At 39.8% G+C, this 22,925-nt stretch overlaps 1 protein-coding gene across 8 annotated transcripts in view; it reads right to left on the reverse strand.

The window, feature by feature from the left end:
• The window catches only part of RERE (arginine-glutamic acid dipeptide repeats), a 484,877-nt gene that overhangs the window by 345,508 nt on the left and 116,444 nt on the right, over positions 1-22,925 (reverse strand). Inside the window, exon 1 of one of the 8 annotated variants that reach the window (XM_010338541.3) lies at positions 12,926-13,281. The exons of 6 other annotated variants lie outside the window; for them this stretch is intronic. The gene's annotated coding sequence lies outside the window, so the exon portion shown is untranslated. Of the gene's footprint in view, positions 1-12,840; positions 12,859-12,925; positions 13,282-22,925 lie in introns of those variants that run through there. One more of the 8 variants, XM_074380010.1, reaches the window with a different exon arrangement.

The following is a 22,925-nucleotide window of genomic DNA, read 5'->3' on the forward strand; positions in this document are numbered from 1 at the left end:
TTTCTGCTTTATCCCTTTGAAGAAGACATACTCGAATCATTTTGACCAAAATAAACAGCAATTTTCTGTTTGTAGATAGCTACAAATAACTCCTCTATCCTGTTACAGACATTCATCAGCTAGACTGGGTAACAAACCAACACCTGGACAAAAATGAAAGCATACAATATCACAAGTACTAATTCAGGTAATATCACATTTCTTAGAGTTATGACACTTCAAAGAAATTTTATACTTCAAATCTAAATAGCAGGCCAAAGAATTCATATTTTTCCCTGAGACAGGAAAGATAATTCAATAATTTCACCACTGAAGTTTCAGTTCCCATGCCAGAATGTAAGAAGTAAGAGAGTTCTTCACCTTGAAAATAAAATCACCACAGGGACTAAAATAAAGGTTATATTCTCCTGAGCAAAGGAATTACAAGAATGACAATATTAAGGTGCAGATAGAAGGAGCAATGGATACTGTAAAAAAACAAACAAAAAAAAAAACATAGCTACTAAGAGGCTTAGCCACTTCCAAAATGGAAACTGTAAATGTAAGAAACTCAATGAACTGCCCTATACTTGGATCTCATTTTGTGTAACCCGAGAGGCTAACATCTGTTCTGCCTCCTTCATAAGGTAGAAGTAAGGATGGAACTAGAGGCCAGTAAAAGCTGTTCAGTAGGTATAAAGTCTTCTACCAAGAGAAGTATAATATTCATTTCATTCTCAAAAAGATCAGTCCCTGTGGTAACATACTGATCATCTTCCACATGTATAAAATGTATGTTCTGTATTAATCTCCCGTAACAGAAAACCACAAAGTAGGTGGCTTAAACAGCAAAAATTTATCACTTGCAGCTCTAGAGGCTCAGAAGTCCAAGACTGAGGTGCCAGCAGATTCACTTTCTCAGTGAGGGCTCTCTTGCTGGCTTGCAAATGGCCACCTTCTGGGACTGTGTCCTTACATGTCAGACTGAGCACTGGTCAGCTCTGGTCTCTCTTCCTCTTGTTATAAGGACCCTAATCACATTATGAGGACCACCACCCTCAGGACCTCATCAAGACCTAACTACTTCCCTAAAGTCCCCACCTCCCACTATAGCACTAGGAGAAAGAGAAGCTAGGGCCTGAACACTTGAAATTTTGAGGCAATACAATTCAGTCCATGGCACTTGCCTACACAATTTCTTTACTGATCATCTCTAGGCAGAAATTAATCTCTGTATCAAGAGACAAAATTTTAAAGGACGGCTTTAAACTGGGTTAAAGGCAGCTGAGATTCAGACAATGTAAAATAAAATTTCAAAACAGATTAGTGTATTTGGTTGAGAACAACAGCTAAGAATTATTAAGTATTTACCTTTGTGCATAGTTTCCTCAGGTCACACACCCAGTCTCAGGGGCCACACAGGCCACAAAGCCTCTACTCTTAATTATACAATATTGTTTCTCTTTTCTTTGGAACAAAGCAAAAATGGAAAAGGAGGAGAATCGAAAATATGAAATCCTGAAGGAGCTGGTACATAAAAGTATGTATTCGGCCGGGCACGGTGCCTCCTTCCTGTAATCCTGGCACTTTGGGAAGCCGAGGCAGGTGGATCATGAGGTCAGGAGTTTCAGACCAGCCTGGCCAAGATGGTGAAACCCCATCTCTACTAAAAATACAAAAAAAAAAAAAATATTAGCTGGGCATGGTGGCAGGCACCTGTAATCCCAGCTACTTGGGAGGCTGAGGCAGAAGAATCGCATGAATATGGGAGGCGGAGTTGCAGTGAGCCGAGACCGAGCCACTACACTCTAGCCTGGGCAACGCAGCAAGACTCTGTCTCAAACAAATACAGGTATGTATTCAGGTCGGGCACAGTGGCTCATGCCTGTAATCCCAGCACTTTGGGAGGCCAAGGCAGGCAGATCACGAGGTCAAGAGATCAAGACTATCCTGGCCAACATGGTGAAATCCCATCTCTACTAAAAATACAAAAAATAGCTGGGCATGGTGGCCCACACCTGCAGTCCCAGCTACTCGGGAGGCTGAGGCAGCAGAATTGCTTGAACCCAGGAGGCGGAGGTTGCAGTGAACCAAGATCACACCATTGCACTCCAGCCTAGAGGCTGGCAACGGAACAAGAGTGTCTCAAAAAAAAAAAAAAAAAAAAAAAAAAAAGTATGTATTCATGTTCATTTTGTACTTTTGCTAGATGTGGCGGAAATTTTATAAGCAAATAGCTCAAAGGAAACTTGATGAGTTACAGGATTGTAAATCTATAAGTCAGAAAACAAACCACAAGCTCAGAAGGTCTGATTTTTTTTTTTTCTGGTACCAAGAGCTAAGAAAAGTTTATACTCTGTGTCCTCATAAAGAAAGCAGTTTAATATGGTGACAGCAGCCTTGGGAATCCCTTTATAAACCATTCAGTACACACACGGTTCCACAAGTGTTTGTGGAAGTCAATGGCCTCAAATGAATCCAAGAAAGCAATCTGCCAAAAATAAGAAACGCAAAGCCTTCCTAGTAATTCAAACATAGATTTAGGGCTCACCAGAATACGTGTTCTTATCATTGAGGTTCACGGATAGGCTTCAAGGGTTACATAAACCACCTGCAATTTATGTACTCAAACAGTCACAAATTATGTTCTGCGAGAAAGACCCTATCACATCAGTACTCAAAGAAGTCCCTGATAAAAATAAAGAACCCGTAACAAGAATTAATGAACTGCATAACCAACAAGAGCGCCTATCCAAATCATCTTCACAACCAAGGCACTGGGTACTTATATGCCACAATTAGGTTGATGTTAAGTTCCGACAAGCAGCTAGTGCTGAATAAATGCAGAGTCAAATGCTCTAACTCAGCTTACCCTGGAAGTAGTTCTAACCTCCTCTAATAAGTGCACAGTGTCTGTTGCATAGCACGCCTTTGAATATGTACTGTTGCAATTATTACTGGATATATTACAAATTCCAAGGACAGGATCAAATCTTCTGCATTTCTGGGTTCCTTGAACATTAAAGTGATCCTCAATACATAAAGAAAGTAATACAAACACTGAACTCTACATAGATCTAGCAAATGAGGACCTTAGCAGAATGGGTTTATTTCTAAAATTGAAAAGTATCTCTCTCTTTTATAAAATGAAATGTTTTGAAAAATGAAAAACACAGGGAAACTGAAGGGAAAGAACACTTACATGGAACCACTATCAAATTAATACTATAGTCAGCCCTTGGTATCCGAGAGGAACTGGTTCCAGAACCTTCACAGATACCAATATCCAGATACTCAAGTCCTTTATATAAAATGGTATAGAATTTGCATATAACCTACTCATATTCTCCCGTATACTTTTTTTTTTTTTTGAGATGGAGTCTCACTCTGTCACCCAGGCTGGAGTGCAGTGGCGTGATCTCAACTCACTACAACTTCTGTCTCCCAGTTCAAACTATTCTCCTTCCCCAGCCTCCTGAGTAGCTGGGACTACAGGTACCTGCCACCACACCCGGCTAATATTTTTAACATTTTTGCTCTACAGTTGATTAAATCCATGGACACAGAAACCAAGAATACAAAGGGCTTACTGTATCATATTTTACATGAACCCTAACCTATCATTCCTAGAATCATGCACATTTAAAAATTTAATTAGCTTGTATTATTTCTTTTAAATCTAAACATTATGCTTTCCCCTTACAAGACAGAGAATGAGGCACATGTAATACATAAGATTTTTTTTTTTTCTTTTTTCTTTTTTTTTTTTAGACGGAGTTTCGCTCTTGTTACCCAGCCTGGAGTGCAATGGCGTGATCTCGGCTCACCGCAACCTCCGCCTCCTGGGTTCAGGCAATTCTCCTGCCTCAGCCTCCTGAGTAGCTGGGATTACAGGCACGCACCACCATGCCCAGCTAATTTTTTTGTATTTTTAGTAGAGACGGGGTTTCACCATGTTGACCAGGTTGGTCTCGATCTCTCGACCTTGTGATCCACCCGCCTCGGCCTCCCAAAGTGCTGGGATTACAGGCTTGAGCCACCGCGCCCGGCCAATACATAAGATTTATAGTCCTCGTTTCTCCTGCTCCATGACAAAGAGTAGACAAAATAAAAACTGTTAACAGAGCTGGCATCGGAAATGAGCAGTTACATGAAAAAAAAATTTAATAACAAGTCCACTACACTGACAACACCAAATGCTAGCAAGTATGTGGAGCAACAGAAACTCTCACTCATTACTTGTATAAATGCAAAATGAAAGAGATACCATGGAAGACAGTATGGCAGTTTCTTACAAAACTGAACATACTCTTATGCAATACAGAAATCACACACCTTGGCATTTACTCAAAGGAGTTGAAAACTTACCTCACCACAAAAAAAAAAAAAAAAAACAGATGTTGAAGGCAGCTTTATTCATAATTGCCAAAACCTGGAAGCAATCCAGATTTCCTTCAGAAGGTGAGTGGATAAATACTTAGTACATCTACATGATGGAATATAACCAGTGATTAAAAAGTTGTGACCTATCATGCTCACAGAGACCTGGAGAAACCTTATGTACCTTTTGCTAAGAGAAATAAACCAATCCGAAAAGACTACACACTATATGAGTACAATTATATGACAACTGGAAAACCAAATCTCTGGAGATATTAACAAAGATCAGTGGTTGACAGGGGCTTGGGGGCAGAGAGGGAGGGATGAATAGGGGGAACATAGGGTATGTTCAGAGCAGTAAAAATTCTTCTATATGATACTATAATGGTAGATACATGTCATCAAACATTTCACCCATGGAATGTACAACACCAAGAGTGAACCTTAATGTACGCTATAGACTTTAATTATAAATAATGTATCAATATTGGCTTATCAACAGTAACAATGTACCAAACTAATTCAAGATGTTAATAGGGGACACTGGGGATTGGGGGGACACGGGAACTCTGTACTTTCTACTCAATTTTTCTGTAAACCCAAAATCATTCTAAAAACTAGTCTACTGATTTAATAAATAATTGTTTTAAGTATTTTAATGTTTTAATCTACCATATAAAATAAAATACTACTTAACTAATAATAACTGCTTAAGCGTTAGGCCTGTTAGAAAAATTAAAGAATATTAGTTTTTTGTTGTTTTTTTTTTTTAAGGTCAGATTGCTTTAATCCTTACATTTTCCAGCACTTTTAGTTCTCCTTTTCCATTCAAAGTTCCAGGAAGTCCTTGCCAGAGCAATCAGGCAACAGAAAGAAATAAAAGGGCATCCAAACCGGAAAAGCAGTCATCAAGGTATTGCTCTTCACTGACAATATGATTCTATACCTAGAAAACCTAAAGACTCCATCAAAAGACTCCTAGTACAATAAACAACTTCAGTAAAGTTTCAGGATACAAAGTCAATGTACGAAACTCAGCAGCAAGTCTATATACCAATAATGTTCAAGCAGAGAGCCAATCAAGAATGCAATCCTACTTATAATAGCCATAAAGAAATAAAACGACTAGGAATACATCTAACCAAGGAAGTAAAAGATCTCCGCAAAGAGAACTAGAACACACTGCTAGAAGAAATGACAGATGGGCCAGGAGTGGGTCTCACGCCTGTAATCCCAGCACTTTAGGAAGCCAAGGTGGGTGGATCATGAGGTCAGGAGTTTAAGACCAACCTGACCAATATGGTGAAACCCGGACCCTACTAAAAAATACAAAAATTAGCTGGGCGTGGTGGCACACACCTGTAGTTCCAACTACTCAGGAGGCTGAGGCAGGAGAATCACTTGAACCCAGGAGGTAGTGGTTGCAGTGAACCAAGACTACATCACTGCACTCCAGCCTGGGTGAGAGCAAGTCTTCATCTCAAAAAAAAAAAAAAAAAAAAAAAAAAAACAAAAGAAAAAGAAATGACAGATGACACAAATGGAAAAATAACATTTGATGCTCATAGATTGGAAGAATCAGTATCATTAAAATGACCACACTTTCCTTAGCAATCTACAGATTTAATGCTATTCCTATCAAACTACTAATGTCATTTTTCACAGAATTAAACAAAGTAATTATCAAATTCATATGGAATCAAAAAAAGAACCCGAAGAGCCAAAGAAATCCTAAGAAAAAAGAAAAAAAAAAAGCTGGTGGCATCACATTACCGGACTTCAAACTATACTAAGGCTACAGTAACCAAAACAGGATGGTACTGTCACAAAAACAGACACATAGACCAATGAAACAGAATACAGAACGCAGAAATAAAGCCATACACCTACAGCCATCTGATCTTTGACAATGCTGACAAAAACAAGCAATGGGTAAAGGACTGCCTATTCAATAAATGGTGCTGGCATAGCTGGCTAGCCACATGCAGAAGAATGAAACTGGACCCCTACCTTTTACCATATACAAACATTAACTCGAGGTGGATTAAAGATTTAAATGTAGGACCACAAACTGTAAAAATCCTACAAGAAAACTTAAAAAACACTATTCTGACCGTTGGCTTTGGGAAATAATTTATGTCTCAGTCTTCAAAAGCAATAGCAATAAAAACAAAAAATTGACAACTGGGACCTAATTAAACTAAAGAGCTTTTGCACAGCAAAAGAAACTATCAACAAAGGCAGGGCATGGTAGCTCATGCCTGTAATCCTAGCACTTTGGAAAGCCCAGGCGGGCAGATTACCTAAGGTCAGGAGTCTGAAACCTGCCTAACCAACATGATGAAACTCCATCTCTACTTAAAAAAAAAAAACAATTAGCCAGGCATGGTGGTGGGTGCCTGTAATCACAGCTACTCAGGAGGCTAAAGCAGGAGAATTGCTTGAACCTGGGAGGCGGAGGTTGCAGTGAGCTGAGATCGCACCACTGCACTCTAGCCTGGGTAATGGGGTGAGACTCCATCTCAAAAAATAAATAAATAAATAAAATTGTCAACAAAGTAAACAGCCTATGAAATAGGAGAGAATATTTGTATATCATGCATCTGCCAAAGGTCTAATACCCAGAATCTATAATGAACTTTAACAATTCAACAAGCAAAAAAGAAATAACCCCATTACAAAGTAAGCTAAAGGCAATAACAGACACTTTTCAAAAGAAGATATACAAGTGGCAAACAAATAAGATAAAATGTTCAACATCACTAATCATCATCAGAGAGATGCAAATCAAATCCACAATGAAATACCATCCCACGCCAGTCAGAATGGCTACTATTAAAAAGCCAAAAACCAAGACATTAGTGAGGCTGTGGATAAAAGGGAACACTTACACACTGTTGGTGGGAATGTAAATTAGTTCAGCCACTGTGCAAAGCAGTTTGGAGATTTCTCAAAAAACTTAGAACTGTCATGCAAACCAGCAATCCCATTACCAGGTATACATGCGAAAGAAATTAAATCGTTCTACCAAAAAGAAACGTGCACTCATATGTTCACTGCAGCACTACTGGAATCAACCTAGGTACCCACCAATGGTGGACTGGATGAAGAAAATGTGATATAGGCAGGGCACAGTAGCTCACGCCTGTAATCCCAGCACTTTGGGAGGCCGAGGCGGGTGGATCACAAGGTCAGGAATGGAGACCATCCTAGCCAATATGGTGAAACCTCATCTCTACTAAAAATACAAAAATTAGCTGGGTCGGCCGGGCGCGGTGGCTCAAGCCTGTAATCCCAGCACTTTGGGAGGCCGAGGCGGGTGGATCACGAGGTCGAGAGTTCGAGACCATCCTGGTCGACATGGTGAAACCCCATCTCTACTAAAAATACAAAAAATCAGCTGGGCATGGTGGCATGTGCCTGTAATCCCAGCTACTCAGGAGGCTGAGGCAGGAGAATTGCCTGAACCCAGGAGGTGGAGGTTGCGGTGAGCCGAGATCGCGCCATTGCACTCCAGCCTGGGTAACAAGAGCGAAACTCCGTCTCAAAAAAAAAAAAAAAAAAAAAAAATTAGCTGGGCATGGTGGCACATGCCTGTAATCCCAGCTACTTGAGAGCCTGAGACAGGAGAATTGCTTGAACTAGGGAGTCAGAGGTTGTGGCGAGCCAAGATTGCGCCACTCTACTCCACTCCAGCCTGGTGACAGAGCAAGACTCCATCTCAAAAAAAAAAAAAGCAAAGGAATAAAGAATGGCTACTCCATAGGCAGAGCAGCCTATATTTAACATTTTTTTAAATGTTTGAAATAATAAAGTTGGTGACTAAAACAACAAAAACATCTTTAAGTGACAGATCAACATCTCCAGCCACATCCCTAAGAGACAGGTACACTAAAAAAAAAAAACTTGGTTATCTGCTTCTGTAGATAAAACTCAGGTTGTTTGCGTACAATATAAACTGGCCCAACTAAGAAATCCTTAAGAACACGCAGAAATAGGTACTTTCACTGTCATTTTATTACTGTTTATATGTAGCACCTAGTATATAATTAGTGCTCACTATATTCAATATTCCTATTTTCCCATGCTAAGCACACAAGTAAAGTCGCTACTGCTGATGTTCAAAACCAGCAAAGACCTGAATACACTACTGTTTCTACCCAGCTATTTTTAAATTATTGGTAGATAATGTGGTGAGCTACTGGTAAATACAGCTGTGAAAACAGCAGCACACACCATCTGGAGGCTTTTGACTTAAGCAATTTTTCAAATGCACAGTATATTCACACTCTTTTATTCCTTTGAAGCCCACCAGTCACATATAAAAGGACCTTTCTTAAAACTACAACTACAAAAGCTCATTCATCTTGTGGAAAACAAGATGTGAGAAACAATCTTAATTGTTCAGCTTTAGAACAAGTGATTATTTCAAATCATTAACAGCATAAACACCTTACTTTTACTAATTTTATTTTATTTAATAGAGACAGTGTCTCGCTATGTTACCCAGGCTAGTCTTGAACTTCTGGACTCAAGAGAGAAGTATCTTCCCAAAATAGCCTCTCAAAATGCTGAGATTACAGACGTGAGCCACTGCACCTCGCCTCAACACTTTACTTTTATAGGTCTTCCATACTTACCCATCATATTCTTAATATCTTAACAAGCAGCTTCTCATTAATACTCTAAAATTAAATGTTTTCTACTTCCCACCCCCTCAGTGAGACAGGGTCTTGCTCTGTTGCTCAGGCTGGAGTGCAGTGGCACAATCATGGCTCACTGACATGCTCAGAAATTATTTTTGTAAGTTTCACAAATCATCATGCTTATTTTTATTTCTCTTGTCTTTCTCCACTGGAAAATAAATGCTATGAGAACAGAGGCTTCATCTTATCTTCAGCAACTAAAATAGTACCTAGCATATAATTAGTGCTCACTATATTCAATATTCACTATTTTCCCACGCTAAGCATGGTCCTAAGCATTGCATATACCCTCTAGGTAGACTCATTATTTTCTGGTATGAGAAAACAGTCACAGAGGCTAAAAAACTCACCCCAGGTGTCACAGTGACTAAGTGGTAAAACTAGGAATAGAACTCAAACTCAGACAGCCTAGCTATTTACCACTACTGAAGAAATTAATGAATTATACCAGAGTTCCATGATACATTACAAATTGAGTTAAATTATGCTAATATTCCTACTCACTAAGCATCAACGTTGTTTTTTTATTATAAATGTTTAAGTATGTTGACTATTTCATGGATTAATTAGATTTTAGAGGACAAGTCTAAGACCCCAATCATCATTAGTATGTAGAATTGGATAACATGGTCTGAAAAAAGACTTACAAATCAACTTGTGATATAACCTGTTCGAACTAGATGTAGAATACTTTTTCCCTCCATTTTCCTTGGATACAGCAGCCTGTTGCCAATCTAAATGTTTTAATTTCTTTTAAATAGACAAAATATTTTCTACATAAGTTACAATGAAATTATCACGTTTTCTAGAAAATATTGCACTCTATTGCTTCATTCTAGGTTGTCTGAAGATGGACCAATTTCTCCAATGAATTAAAAAATATCTTAGTCTGAGACAAGCTCTCTTTTGACCCAACCACACCCACAAGATCTCACCCCCTAACAACCCTCAGCCCTCATCTTCTATCAGCAAACCCGGGCCTCTGAAAAAGGTACCACATTTATAATATAAGCTTTAGTTATAAACAGACTTCAGTCAAGTTTGTTTCTATGACTTTTGCTCCTTTTTAAAAACGCATTGAATAATAACAGCTCTAGACAGTAGCGTCTCCTCAAAAGGAAAGCAGACAGTAAAGAGACCAAACCACTGAGAACCCATGTCAGTCACATTACTACTTTACAGCCTGAAGAGCCTGACTTTGTTACATGCCTATATTCAAAGACTCAAATCTACTCATAAATACTTTCTAATAACTTGAAACCAATGATACTATGAAGTATAAAGTTGGCCATACATGCCCCTGAGCAGACATTTCTAAAAGCTTCTATTTACCACCCAGTCCATGGCCAAACTGCTGTTGCTCAATGGCTTGTTCAGGTCCTTTTGTACAATTTAACAAGAGGTAAGAAAGAGACAAGGGGGAAACATTCTAGCCACCTTATCTCCAGTGATGCTAACATTTATTTCTGTTTCAGTTTTACAAACTAATCCTAGACTAGCAAACAAAGAACCCATTTTTTATTGTCCATTTTGACAGAAAAAATTGGCTTCCTATGTCATTATAAAATGGTTGGCTCCATCGGCTTCTCACACTACACAACAACAAGCAAAACCCTTTGACCTTGGAAAAGCATGGTAAATATAACACCTACTAATAAGTTACATGGTTTACCAATTTCCTCAGAACCAAAAATAAATCACTCACAAGTAAACTATTAAATAAGTAAACAAAAGCTTGTCTTCTTCTATCACTTGCTTAAAAGCAAGCACCGTGGCATGGGGGGGTGGGGGGTGGGGGTAAAAAACACAGCCAGTCAAGTCCATAAAACCTCCAGTGTAAGATAAAACTACCCTGCAGGAGCAGCCAATGCATTCTGACCTAACAGCTGTACACAGTTGCACTAATTAAAATGAAAAGCTAGTCTGCATCACACACAGACAATTCACTGAAACTTACTGACAAATCGACGGGGTTTACCATCACAGTCTTCCCTTCCCTAACCTACAATGTAAAAAATTAAATTGCCATATAGCTGAAAATACTGGGATGGGGTGAGGGGAACACACACGCACACGCACGCACGCGCGCGCACACACACACACACACACACACACACACACACTCTCCCCCCACCCCCACTCTTTCACTCTCTCAGGCATTTCAGAAATAATCACAACCATGTAGATTGGAACATATCCTATAGGCTATAAAAACACACACACACAAAGGAAGTGGTACAGCTACATTACGTCAGCTCTTGCCTCAATTCATAAATGCAAAAACCACAAAACAAGACAAAAATCTAAACGGCCTTTTTCTGGAAACCTTAGAGTGAATGAATGTGGGTTAAGTCTTTAAATATGTTATTGAACACTTCTCGTTGATGCATTGCTTTCAACAGCCACGGGGAGGGAAAAAGTGTAATCTTGGTCAATTCTATCGTGCAACCAGATCAAATAACATTTCAAGTGCAGCCTGCCAAGCGCCAGCCCAAGCCAGAGTACAATGAGCGTTCAAGTGCTCTGGACTGAAAAACCATCTTTCACTAGTCCCAGGAATCTTTATAAAATAGTTTAAACACTACTAAATTACAGTTAGAAAAAAAAAAAAAAACAAGCTCAAATCTGCTGCCCCCACACTATTGTGAAATTCCTGTTAAGCATCTAAAAATCTGCCTTGTGTAATTTACTAGGCAATGTAAATATTCAGAAAGGCAACTGCCTCTTAGAGCCCAAATCTAACACATGCATAAAAATGTAGAGTAGGTTGGTTGTGCTTCTGGAAATAATTGCCCACAGATCAACATGCTCACATGGGATATTGTTCCCATCTGTAAGGTTTCAAATCATGTCTACCTTAAATGTGGAGTTTCTAGAAGGAAGGGGGGAAAAAGCTAGACCTCAAAACATTAATTTTGGCACGGAATTGTAAGGACTTTGCTAAATCTGTTTTCAACTTTTACTCAGCGTCTCAATCTTAAAACACAGAGGCACACAATTTGAAAGGGAAAATGAAATTCCTTTGTAGACACCCGTGTTCATTCACAGACCATTTTTTAGATTTTCCGTGCGGCTGAGTGGCCTCCAGCCAAACAATGCCCACAGAGCGCGGGGCACATGTGCGCCAGGGAAGCTTAAAGGCTGCGAGTAAAACAAAGTAACCTATTACAGGAGTTTGTTTCTCAGCAAACAAAAAGCGGTCAAGCAGGTCTCTCTCTAGTTTCAGAAAACGAGTTGAGTAAACAAGAGAAGAGCAACAAGACAGCACTTCACACCAAAAAATTCTTTTAACAATTTAAACGAAAAACAATCTTCCTCAAGACTATCTCTGCATTTTAGCACTACTCGGGCAAAATAACAGTAGTTTGGTCCAAGAAGAAAATTTCATTTCTCACTTAAGCAGCCTCAAATCAAGTCCATCAAATTCATTTTATTTTTAAACTTCAATTTATTTCACAGTGAAGCAATGAAGTTTCTGATCAAACAGCGACTTCAGCATTATACCTCACTCAGCTTCAAAAGCACTTCGCTTTCACAAGAAAAAAATATATACATATACGTGTATATTTAAATAGTGTTTTCTCTGCCCTGTCCTCCCCCTCAAAAAATGTTCTCTGTTCGATTTATTTGAGATTTCCAGAGTTTGGAGCTATTTAAAAACTAGTGAGGCCAACAGAAACGCAATGGGACTCCCCGTTCCTGGAAAGCCACCATCATTCTTAGGAACACCCGAGTTCGTCTTTCCAAGGTCGGCTGGAACACTCCGTGCACCCACCTCGAGAGCCCCCCGCCCGCACTTGTCCAACTTTCTGGCCCAAGACTCGTGTCCCCCTCGCAGCACGAGGCCGCCGGCCACTTGCCTGCGGCCCGCTGGCGGCAGGAGCTGAGACCGCGGGCCTGGTCCTCCTCCTCCGGCGCAGGGCCCCGCCAACTCCGGGCCCGCGGGAAGGGGCAGCGCGGGCGGGCAGGTGGGGGCCCGGGGAGTGAAGTGCACTTGCTAAAACAAAAGGAGGCCCAGACGGCCGCAGGGCAGGACGGCGCGGGCGCAGGTTCCAACGGCTTGATGGCTCTGGGAGGCGGTGGCCGCGCAGGGCCCCGCCTGCGGCTAGGGATGGGGCCGCTCCGGCCTGCGCCTGCTGCCGGCAGACACAGCACTCAGCTCGCGCTCCTTCAGCCCGGGCAGCCGGGCCAGCACTGCCACATGCCGGTGACCCAGACAGTGGGAGAGAAAGAGCAGCCTTCCATAGACGGCGGCAGCCGGCAAAATCTGGGCTGGAGCCCAGCCCGCTCCGCGCGCGCCCCTGCTGGCCGCCGCTGCGGGCGCGCGCACACACAATGCCAGCGGCAATTTTATCTCCTTCGTTGCTTGGCCACCCTCCACCCCCTCCAGTCCTCCCTCCCCTCCGACAGCCGGAACTGGGAGCCTGCGTGATTGATGGCAGCTCTTAATAGCATGGTCAGCTAGAAAATGCATCTGCAAGCAAGATATTAAAGAGGCAGCGCATCCCTGTGAGTGATCAGCATTTCACACATCCTAGAGCTGTCTCTGCTTCTGCCAGGAATATTAATGCAAACCACCTCTGACGTCTAACAAATGCAGATGAAACAACCAACAATCACAGACAAGCTAAACATTTGTTTCAAAGATGCACCAGGAGAAAGCAGCATTGTTTGGTGTCAAACAACATTTCTGACCCCAGTTTTCCTTTCACATTAAGAATTCTAAGTCATTTGTTTAAAAATCTCACCGATTCCTTTTCTACAAGTAAAGATCATCTGTTAGACAAGATATAGCTTAAATTGTGCATGATTGAAATTCATCTAATAAGGAAGCAAAATAAATGCACATTCCTTACCACGTGGCTTTAAATAAACATAACCTACCAGCTACCAGATTCGACTCCCTCATTAATTCAGTTTTTAAGTGCATCTTAACAGATTACTGTTAATTTCAAACTACTTATCCACCCCCAATTAAGTCTAGTAAAATATATATATCAACTTTCTAAATTTTATTAAAATTAAATCCAACTACATTTAAACCACATCTCTAGTGGTGATAGCTAAGATTATTTTGTCATCTCAAAGAAGACATCCTATAGGAATTTTTAAAATGTATTCCTATAAATTACAAACTCTAAGCATTAAGTTCACTCAGTGTCAACCCAAATTAGAAAGGTATAAGCTCAAAATTTAAATGATTACTTCTGGTATCTTCACTATTACACCTTTCCCCTTCCAGGCAAGTTCCAGGAACTCTCGAATAGCTTCATAAATGTTAATTAGACTTTCCAAGGCCCCATAAAGTGGCTGTATAATCAGGTACCTTCTTTCTAATAGGCAGAGAAATTTAGACAGATTAAAGTGATTTGCCTATAGTCTCTCAATAAGATGGATAGAAGTGGGGCCAGGCTGAATAGAAACCAGGGGTCCTGCCTTGTTGCCACAGATAGCCAAACAGACATATACATGCACATTTGCTATTTAAACATAACTCAGCTGATCTCTTTTTAAAGACAAATCAAGTGAATAACAGGAGACAGAAATATCTGTCTAAAACTCCTAACACAGCACATGTACTGAGAGTAAGATGAGGCACAATGTCTTTGCCACCCTGAAAGGTGGCTGTGATCAATACAAATCAGAGGTGGTCTGTAGTGTAAATCTAGAACTGCTATAAGCTCCACTAAACACCATTCCTCAGTAAAACCATCCTGAGGGGGATCTGTGACTTGAAAATCTGCTTCATAACCAAGTGGCTATGAGATTACTCCATATATGTCAGAGAGATGAAATTGATCCTAAAGCCTTGCTACAAAGCTATTCCTGTACTTAGACACACTTCCAATTTTCTAACCAGCTACATCTACACACAAGGCACAGAGTGAAAGGATTTTTTTCTTTTCTACAGACCATTTTAAAAGTGCTGGTTTACACTGAGGTGGAAAAGGCTGGTGAGAAGTAGCAAACTGCTCTATTCTGAATTCATACTGTACCTAGTCTCTCAGGGATTCTAAATGCTTTGACGGCATTTTATGATACAAATTCTTTTGAGCTTATCTTGCACCCGATTTGCTAATCCAACCTGCACCCAGCCCCGAACCTTACAGTTACACCAGTTTTTCCACTTCCCCCAGGTAAACAGGGATTTCCACCACAGGTCAGCATGCTTCTTCCCACTAGAGCAGCAATAATCTCCCTGCAGCCCCCAACAGCCACTCACAGACCCTTTAAAGCCTCCTTCAGCTCTCGGGTCAAACATCACTTTTTCAGAAAAGCTTCCCCAGAGGCCCCATCCTAGGTCAAGTGCCTTTGTTATAAGTTCTCACAGAATTGTGTTCTTCCTTCAGAGCACTGATATTGGTTTGTAATTCATTGGTGTGACTTTTTATTTTTATTAATGCTCATAGCACCTTCTAAACAGTTCCATAGAGTTCTACAGAGAAAGTTCTATATGTATGTTCATCATATAGATTTGTGTCAGCAACACAAATCTGCGGAATGAATAAATGAACTAAGGTCAAGAACACTGCTTTTACTCACTCCATATATTCTCTGTACATTTCTTGGCACAAAGAAGCCTATCTCAAATAAATAGCACCTATGCAAATAAGAATCTCTTCTAGTCCCAGCCACTCAGGAGGCTGAGACAGGAGGATCCTTTGAGCCTAGGAGTTTGAGTCCAGCAACATATCAAGATCCAGTCTCTAAAAATACAAAGAAAAAGAAAAAAGTCTAGTAAAAAGAGGATTTGTATCCCTATTTCATAAAGATATAAATAAGTGTGCCTGGGGTTACTCAAAAACACAGAGATTCTAACTAGTGTCCTACTCCTAAGCTACAATTTTTTTTAAGAGTTAATGCAGTATAGACGCCATCACTAGTTTATTTAAGCCAAGTTGTTCCTATTACTTGGCTGTTAAGGAATATGCAAACAGCCACAGGTAAACTGGACAGAGGACTAAATCTTGTACATACACAGAGCAATATAAACAGAATATAAAACTTAGAAAGTATTTTATACACTAGTTTGTCTTCAAAGCTTCTCAAAATGCAAAAGCACTACCAAATTCTGCTGTGAATGAGGGGAGTTCACTCTTATCTCCCTTTTACACTGAACTTACTTTATTTTCAGGTTTTTTTCTCTAAATAACAGACCTCTATTTCTCTGACATGGAATCTTTCCAAAGAGGAACGCAATGGTGGCTGACCACTGCAAACCCCACACTCTATTCCTCAAACTGAAACATTTGTTTTAACCCTCATTAGTATGAGTTTGTAAATTACTTTGTGAAGAGGAGAAATCAAAGTTATTAGAACAAGAACTACAATTTTTCAGGTGTTTTGCACATGAGCACATGAAAAAGTAACAGAAAGAATATGCAAGATAAATGAAAAAGTATTAGATATGCCATATCCCTCTCAAATTAATACTCATTGTTACTGTCAGCATTCCACAGGGGATTCCTTGTTATCTCCCTGACCTGGTCTGCCTCATTGCTTCTTTTTGGCCTAAGCTCCATTCCACAAAAATTCCAGCTCATGGTTTCCATAACACCCACCATTTATCAAAACAACCCTGTCAAGCTGAGTACCATTAACAGATAATGAGAGGAGACAACAGATGTGGCTGGAAGCAAAGCACTCCATATTCTACAGGCCGAAGCATGCAGCCATCTGAAGTGAGCTGACATCTGACTTTATTCTACCAGTTATAATTAAATAGAAAGTCTAGTTAAAACTAACATTAAAGCTATGACCAGAACAGCACACAAGGGAAATGTGAAATGTAACCTCAGCACTAGGTGAACAGGACACACAGTATTCCAGACCCTTAACCTGGAGCAACCACCCTGCATGTACTCCCTCCACCACTCTGCTCTGTCACAGCCAAGGAAGAATCTTAGCTGTATCTTCTAAAGATGGCAACTCTGGACCACTTCCCAAGACCAGCAAGGCAATCCCCAAGACCACCGAGGCAGCAGGGAGACTCCATTTTTACATCAAAGTTGAAACAGTAGCACTCATTTAATAACACTAGTAAGTGTCAAAATTATAACTATCAAGTTAGAGACAACCAACATTTTTTCCTATAGCATTATCCAGTACAACCACTCAGACCAAGTAATTTAGCTTACCCCAGTGTCAAAATGTCAAAAGTACACCCAAAAGTTATCAAGCAAACAGTGACTGAATCAAGGGTTGTATTAGTATCAGTTAGCTATGTCTGCATAGGATGCTAGGGTGGAGAGGATTTGATTTGTATTACAGTACTCCCCTTTTATCCACAGTTTCACTTTCCAAGGCTTCAGTTACTCACTGTCCACCACGGTTCAAAAATAGGTAAATATGGTACAGTAAGGTATTTTGAGAGGCCACATTCATATAATTTTCATAATAATGTATTGTTATAATTGTTCTATTTTAATTATTAATTTCTTAATTTTTCTAATTTCAAGTTAAATTTTATCACAGGTAGGTATGTATAGGAAAATAGTAAAAACAGGGTTCTGTACTATCCAGTTTCAGGAACCCACTGGGGCCTTGGAACATATTCTCAAGGATAAGATGAAACTACTGTCCTACAAAGAATATGGAGTGATATGCTTTGGCTCTGTATCCCCACCCAAATCTCATCTTGTGGCTCCCATAATTCCTATGTGTTATGGGAGGGACCCGGTTGGAGTCAGCTGAATCACGGGGGTGGGTCTTTCCCATGCTGTCCTCCTCACAGTAAGTCTCACAAGATCTGATGGTTTTGTTTTTGTTGATGTTGCTGTTGTTGGTTTTGAGGTGGAAACTCATTCTGTAGCCCAGGCTGGAGTGCAATGGCGTGATCTCAGCTCATGGCAACCTCTGCCTCCCAGGTTCAAGTGATTCTCTAGACTCAGTCTCCTGAGTAGCTGGGACTATAGGCGCGTACCACCATGCCCAGCTAATTTTTGTATTTTTCGTAGAGATAGTATTTCCTCATGTTGGCCAGCCGGTCTCAAACTCCTGACCCACCCACCTGTGCCTCCCAAAGTGCCAGAATTACAGGTGTGAGCCACTGAGCCCGGGTGATCTGATGATTTTAAAAATGGGAATTTCCCTGCACAAGCTCTCTATCTCTTTGCCTGCTGTAATCCACAGAAGACGTGCCTTGCTCTTCTTTGCCTTCCGCCATGATTGTGAGGCCTCCCCAGTGAAACTGTAAGTCCATTAAACTTCTTTTTCTTTCCAGTCTCTGACATATCTTTATCAGCAGCATGAAAACGTACTAATATATGGAATTTTCAATTTTAAGCAAACTACTTCTTTTCCTTTTCCAACTCACCAAATGTCACTAGACAACAAAAAATCTAGAGTTTTTAAAAGAAAAAAGAAAAATATAAAATTTTTTGGCCAGGTAAAGTGCCTCACACCTGTAATCCCAGCACTTTGGAAGGCCGAGGCAGGTGGATCACAAGGTCAGGAGTTCAAGACCAGCCTGACCAACGTGGTGAAACCCCGTCCCTACTAAAAATACAAAAATTAGCTGGGTGTGGTGTCATGCATCTGTAATCTCAGCTACTCAGGAGGCTGAGGCAGGAGAATTGCCTGAATCCGAGAGGCAGAGGTTGCATTGAGCTGAGATTGTGCCATTGCACTCCAGCCTGGGAACAGAGTGAGACTCTGTCTCAAAAAAAAAAAAAAAAAAAGAAAAGAAAAATGTAAAATTTTTGAACCTTTTAGATTTAAATTTTTTTTTCCCTTTTTTTGAGACAGGATCTCAGTATGTTGCCCAGGTTGGTCTTGAACTCCTGAGCTCAAGCAATCTACCCACCTCGGCCCTCCAAAGTGCTGAGATTACAGGTGAGCCACTGCGCTCAGCTCCCTTTTAGATTTTTTTTAAAGTATATGTTCCTACAGAAAAGAATCCAGCAATTCCACGTAATAGGCCGAAGGTCTGCCAGGCTCTCCTCTAGAACATATGTATAAAAGCATGCATACATACATACATAAAAGCATATATATTCATTTGAGGGTTGACTTGTTGACTTTTTTATGTCACAAAGATGAAATCCTACTATTTATGCTATTCAGCAACTCACTTCTCTCACTTTACAGCAGACTATTAACATCCCATTCCTGTTTATAGCTGCACAGAACTGAACAATGTAGGAGTCCCATAATTATTATATAATAAGCCCCTTACTGAGTCATTTTCACATTTTTTGCTCTTATAAACAGTGCTACAACAAACATCTTTGTGCATATATGTTATTTCTACAGTGAAGGAATCCCTAGTTCAATGAATATGCACTTTTTCATAGAGAGTCAAACAGCCATCCAAAAGCTGTACAACTTAAACTTACACTCTTACCAACAGTGGTCCTATTACCATACTCTCATTCTGGTTTTTTGTTGGTTTGGTTTTGGATTATGCTCTCTCCTGGATCTCCTACCTTTCTGGCCAGCCATTCTCTCTTTCCATGACTCCTCCTACGTACAGGTAGTCCCTGTCAAGCCTCCTCTTACCACACTCTGCCATCTCTCATAAGTGAAGAGAGTCACTCTCAAGCTGCTTCTGTGTTGTCATTCCAAAATTTGATTTTTCCAGCTGAGCTTGCTTCTCAGCAAGAGGCCCACATTTGCAAATACCCTGCGGGTTCTGCCATAATGGCATTCCACAGACACTCTTAAATAATCCCAAACCAAATCAAAATGTTCTTCCCCCATGTCCTGGTTTTCTCAATACAGTCCCAGGATACATCTGTTGCCCTGGTGTAAGTATTAAGAGCATGCCCTTTCTATTATGACTTACATTCTAAAACTGTATGTGAAATCAGAATCAGCACATTAAAATATCAAATACCTCTTAGCTTTCAGTACTACTGAATGATTCATATTATTTTATTTTGGTAATAGGTAACTATCATCTAATCCATGGTTCACAGGTCTTAAATGCAAATCAAGGTCAGGCATATATTAACATACATTTTTAAATAACCTTCCTAATTACCTATCCATTATTTATATCACTTTTCATTCAGTCAATATTTATGATCTATTCTCCACATATGCTTCTTTGTAGGCAAAAGTGCTACACAGAAATATAAAATATTAAATCAATTAGGTTGGTAAGAATTACATCCACAGAAAAAGACACAGAGAACTATAAACACATTATAATAATGTTACAATAATTAGTCAAATACTCCATGAGTATTAGATAAACTCACTTGAGTTTGTATGTCTGGTAATGGCTAATCTTAGTAAGTATTTACTCTTTTATATTTAGTAATAAAATGTATGAGTTAATTTCTAGATAAATACTGTTGCAATCTACATAATATATTATTGGAAAATAACTAGAAATAACATCAGATTATTAAAAAGAAAAAAAAAAAGACAAGACTGGCCTTTAGTAAAACTCTGAACAGGACACTTTATGAAATAAGATAGATATAAACATTAGGTTGAGCATTAACTAAAACTTTCCTTTATATTTTACTTTTCATCATAGTCCCAAACATATATTTAAGTGTTATAGGCCAGGCACAGTGGCTTACACCTGTAATCCCAGCACTTTGGGAGGCCAAGGCGGGTGGATCACTTGAGGCTGTAAATTCGAAACCAGCCTGACCAACATAGTGAAACCCCATTTCTACTAAAATTACACTAGCTGGGCACAGTGGCACATGCCTATAATCCCAGCTACTCAGGAGGCTGAGGCAAGAGAATTGCTTGAACCTGGGAGGCGGAGGTTGCAGTGAGCCCAGACCGAGCCACTGCACTCCGGCCTAGGTGACTGTGACTGTCTCCAAAAAAAAAAAAAAAAGGAGTGATAAACTGCTAAGATTTAAAGTATTATTTCATGAAATAAATTATAAGCATTATAAAAATACATTAGATAAAAAAAAAAATACAACTTTCAGCACTAAATTCATTTTTACAAGAACAGACAACAGAAGCACCAGGCTCCTGTGGGCATCACAGCGAACCATTCTGACATTAGTCATCAATCGAAGGTCAGGCCTGGAGGTTTTAGTTTTTGGAAGTGTGCAGCCGTCTCATGGATGTGGGATGTAAAATAAGCCTTAAACCAACTTCAGACAGAGAGCAAGACCTCTCAGATAGCATATGCTTTAAATATTTTTAAGGACATTTTCATTTCTGTTTCAAAACTCACTAGAGATCTCAGACTGTATAGATCAAATTATTAAATTCCAATAGAGTGATACCTTGAAAAGGCAAAGCCGAGTTAAGAAGAGGAATTTCTCATTTGGAAAAGTGTTACAGATTTAAAAAACAGAGTTTTATGGAACAAAGAGCTCAGGGACTCAGGGCCTCAATGGAATGTTTAAAATGAGGCCCCTGGTGTATTTTGAACTGATGATATACGATAAAATAAATTTGGAGATCCAGCCAAATGTATTGGAAGTAATCTTAAGGATAACTAAAAACCACAACTGGAATCAATGTCCTAAGAATTCAAAATATTAACCAGACAGGTATTTGTATGACTAAAATAATGTATACAAATTCAAAATATCATTTTGCCCTTTATTATTATTGGTACATGTTTTCTCTATTATATCGCCAATAAATGAAAATATTTTAAAATAAAATTACACACTTATTTCAGAAAAAGTATATATATGAAAAATAATGTTTCAAAAAATTAAATTGAGTACCATCTGCCAGTCTGAACATCAGAGGTAGCATTACTGATCCAGGAACTGTCTGCCTAAAAGCCAATAACTGCTCTCTAAAAAATGCCAGAAGTCGGCCGGGCGCGGTGGCTCAAGCCTGTAATCCCAGCACTTTGGGAGGCCGAGGCGGGTGGATCACAAGGTCAACAGATCGAGACCATCCTGGTCAACGTGGTGAAACCCTGTCTCTTCTAAAAATACAAAAAATTAGCTGGGCATGGTGGCGCGTGCCTGTAATCCCAACTACTAGGGAGGCTGAGGCAGGAGAATTGCCTGAACCCAGGAGGCGGAAGTTGCGGTGAGCCGAGATCAAGCCATTGCACTCCAGCCTGGGTAACAAGAGTGAAACGCCGTCTCAAAAAAAAAAAAAAAAAAAGCCAGAAGTCTCCAGTTAAAAATATACACTCGGCTGGGCACAGTGGCTCACACCTGTAATCCCAGCACTTTGGGAGGCTGAGGCGGGTAGATCACAAAGTCAGGAAATCGAGACCATCCTGGCTAATACAGTGAAACCCTATCTCTACTGAAAATACAAAAAATTAGCTGGGTGTGGTGGCGTGTACCTGTAGTCCCAGCTACTTGGGAGGCTGAGGCAGAAGAATCACTCAAACCAAGGAGGCAGAGGTTGCAGTGAGCCAAGATGGCACCACTGCACTCTAGCCTAGGCAACAGAGTGAGACGTCTCAAAAAAAAAAAAAAAAAAAAAAAAAAAAAAATATATATATATATATATATATACACACACATATATATATATATAAACACACACACACACAGGCACTCAAACACTGTATAATACATTGGCTAAAGCAAAAATAAAAGAGGCTACGTCTCAAAATACACACACACACACACACACACACACACACACACATATGTGCACTCGAACACTGTATAATACATTGACTAAACAAAAAACAAAAGCCAGTTTCAAGAATGTTTGACCTACACAACACAAGGTGGTTTCTTGTGTTTTCTTTTGAAGTGATTAGAGGTGAGTGAGACTATCATACAGACAAATGCTGAACATACATTCTGGGGTTTAAATTTAACTAAAAGAGCAAATACTTGGGCTGCAGGAAACAACAACTGAGTACAATGGAAGATCCGGGCTAACTTCTAACGTTTACATCATCTGATTAATTCCAACAATAAAATCTAAACACTGATCAGCCTCTCCAAT

This window comes from Saimiri boliviensis, chromosome 11, assembly GCF_048565385.1.
Source record: "Saimiri boliviensis isolate mSaiBol1 chromosome 11, mSaiBol1.pri, whole genome shotgun sequence".
NCBI lineage: Eukaryota > Metazoa > Chordata > Mammalia > Primates > Cebidae > Saimiri > Saimiri boliviensis.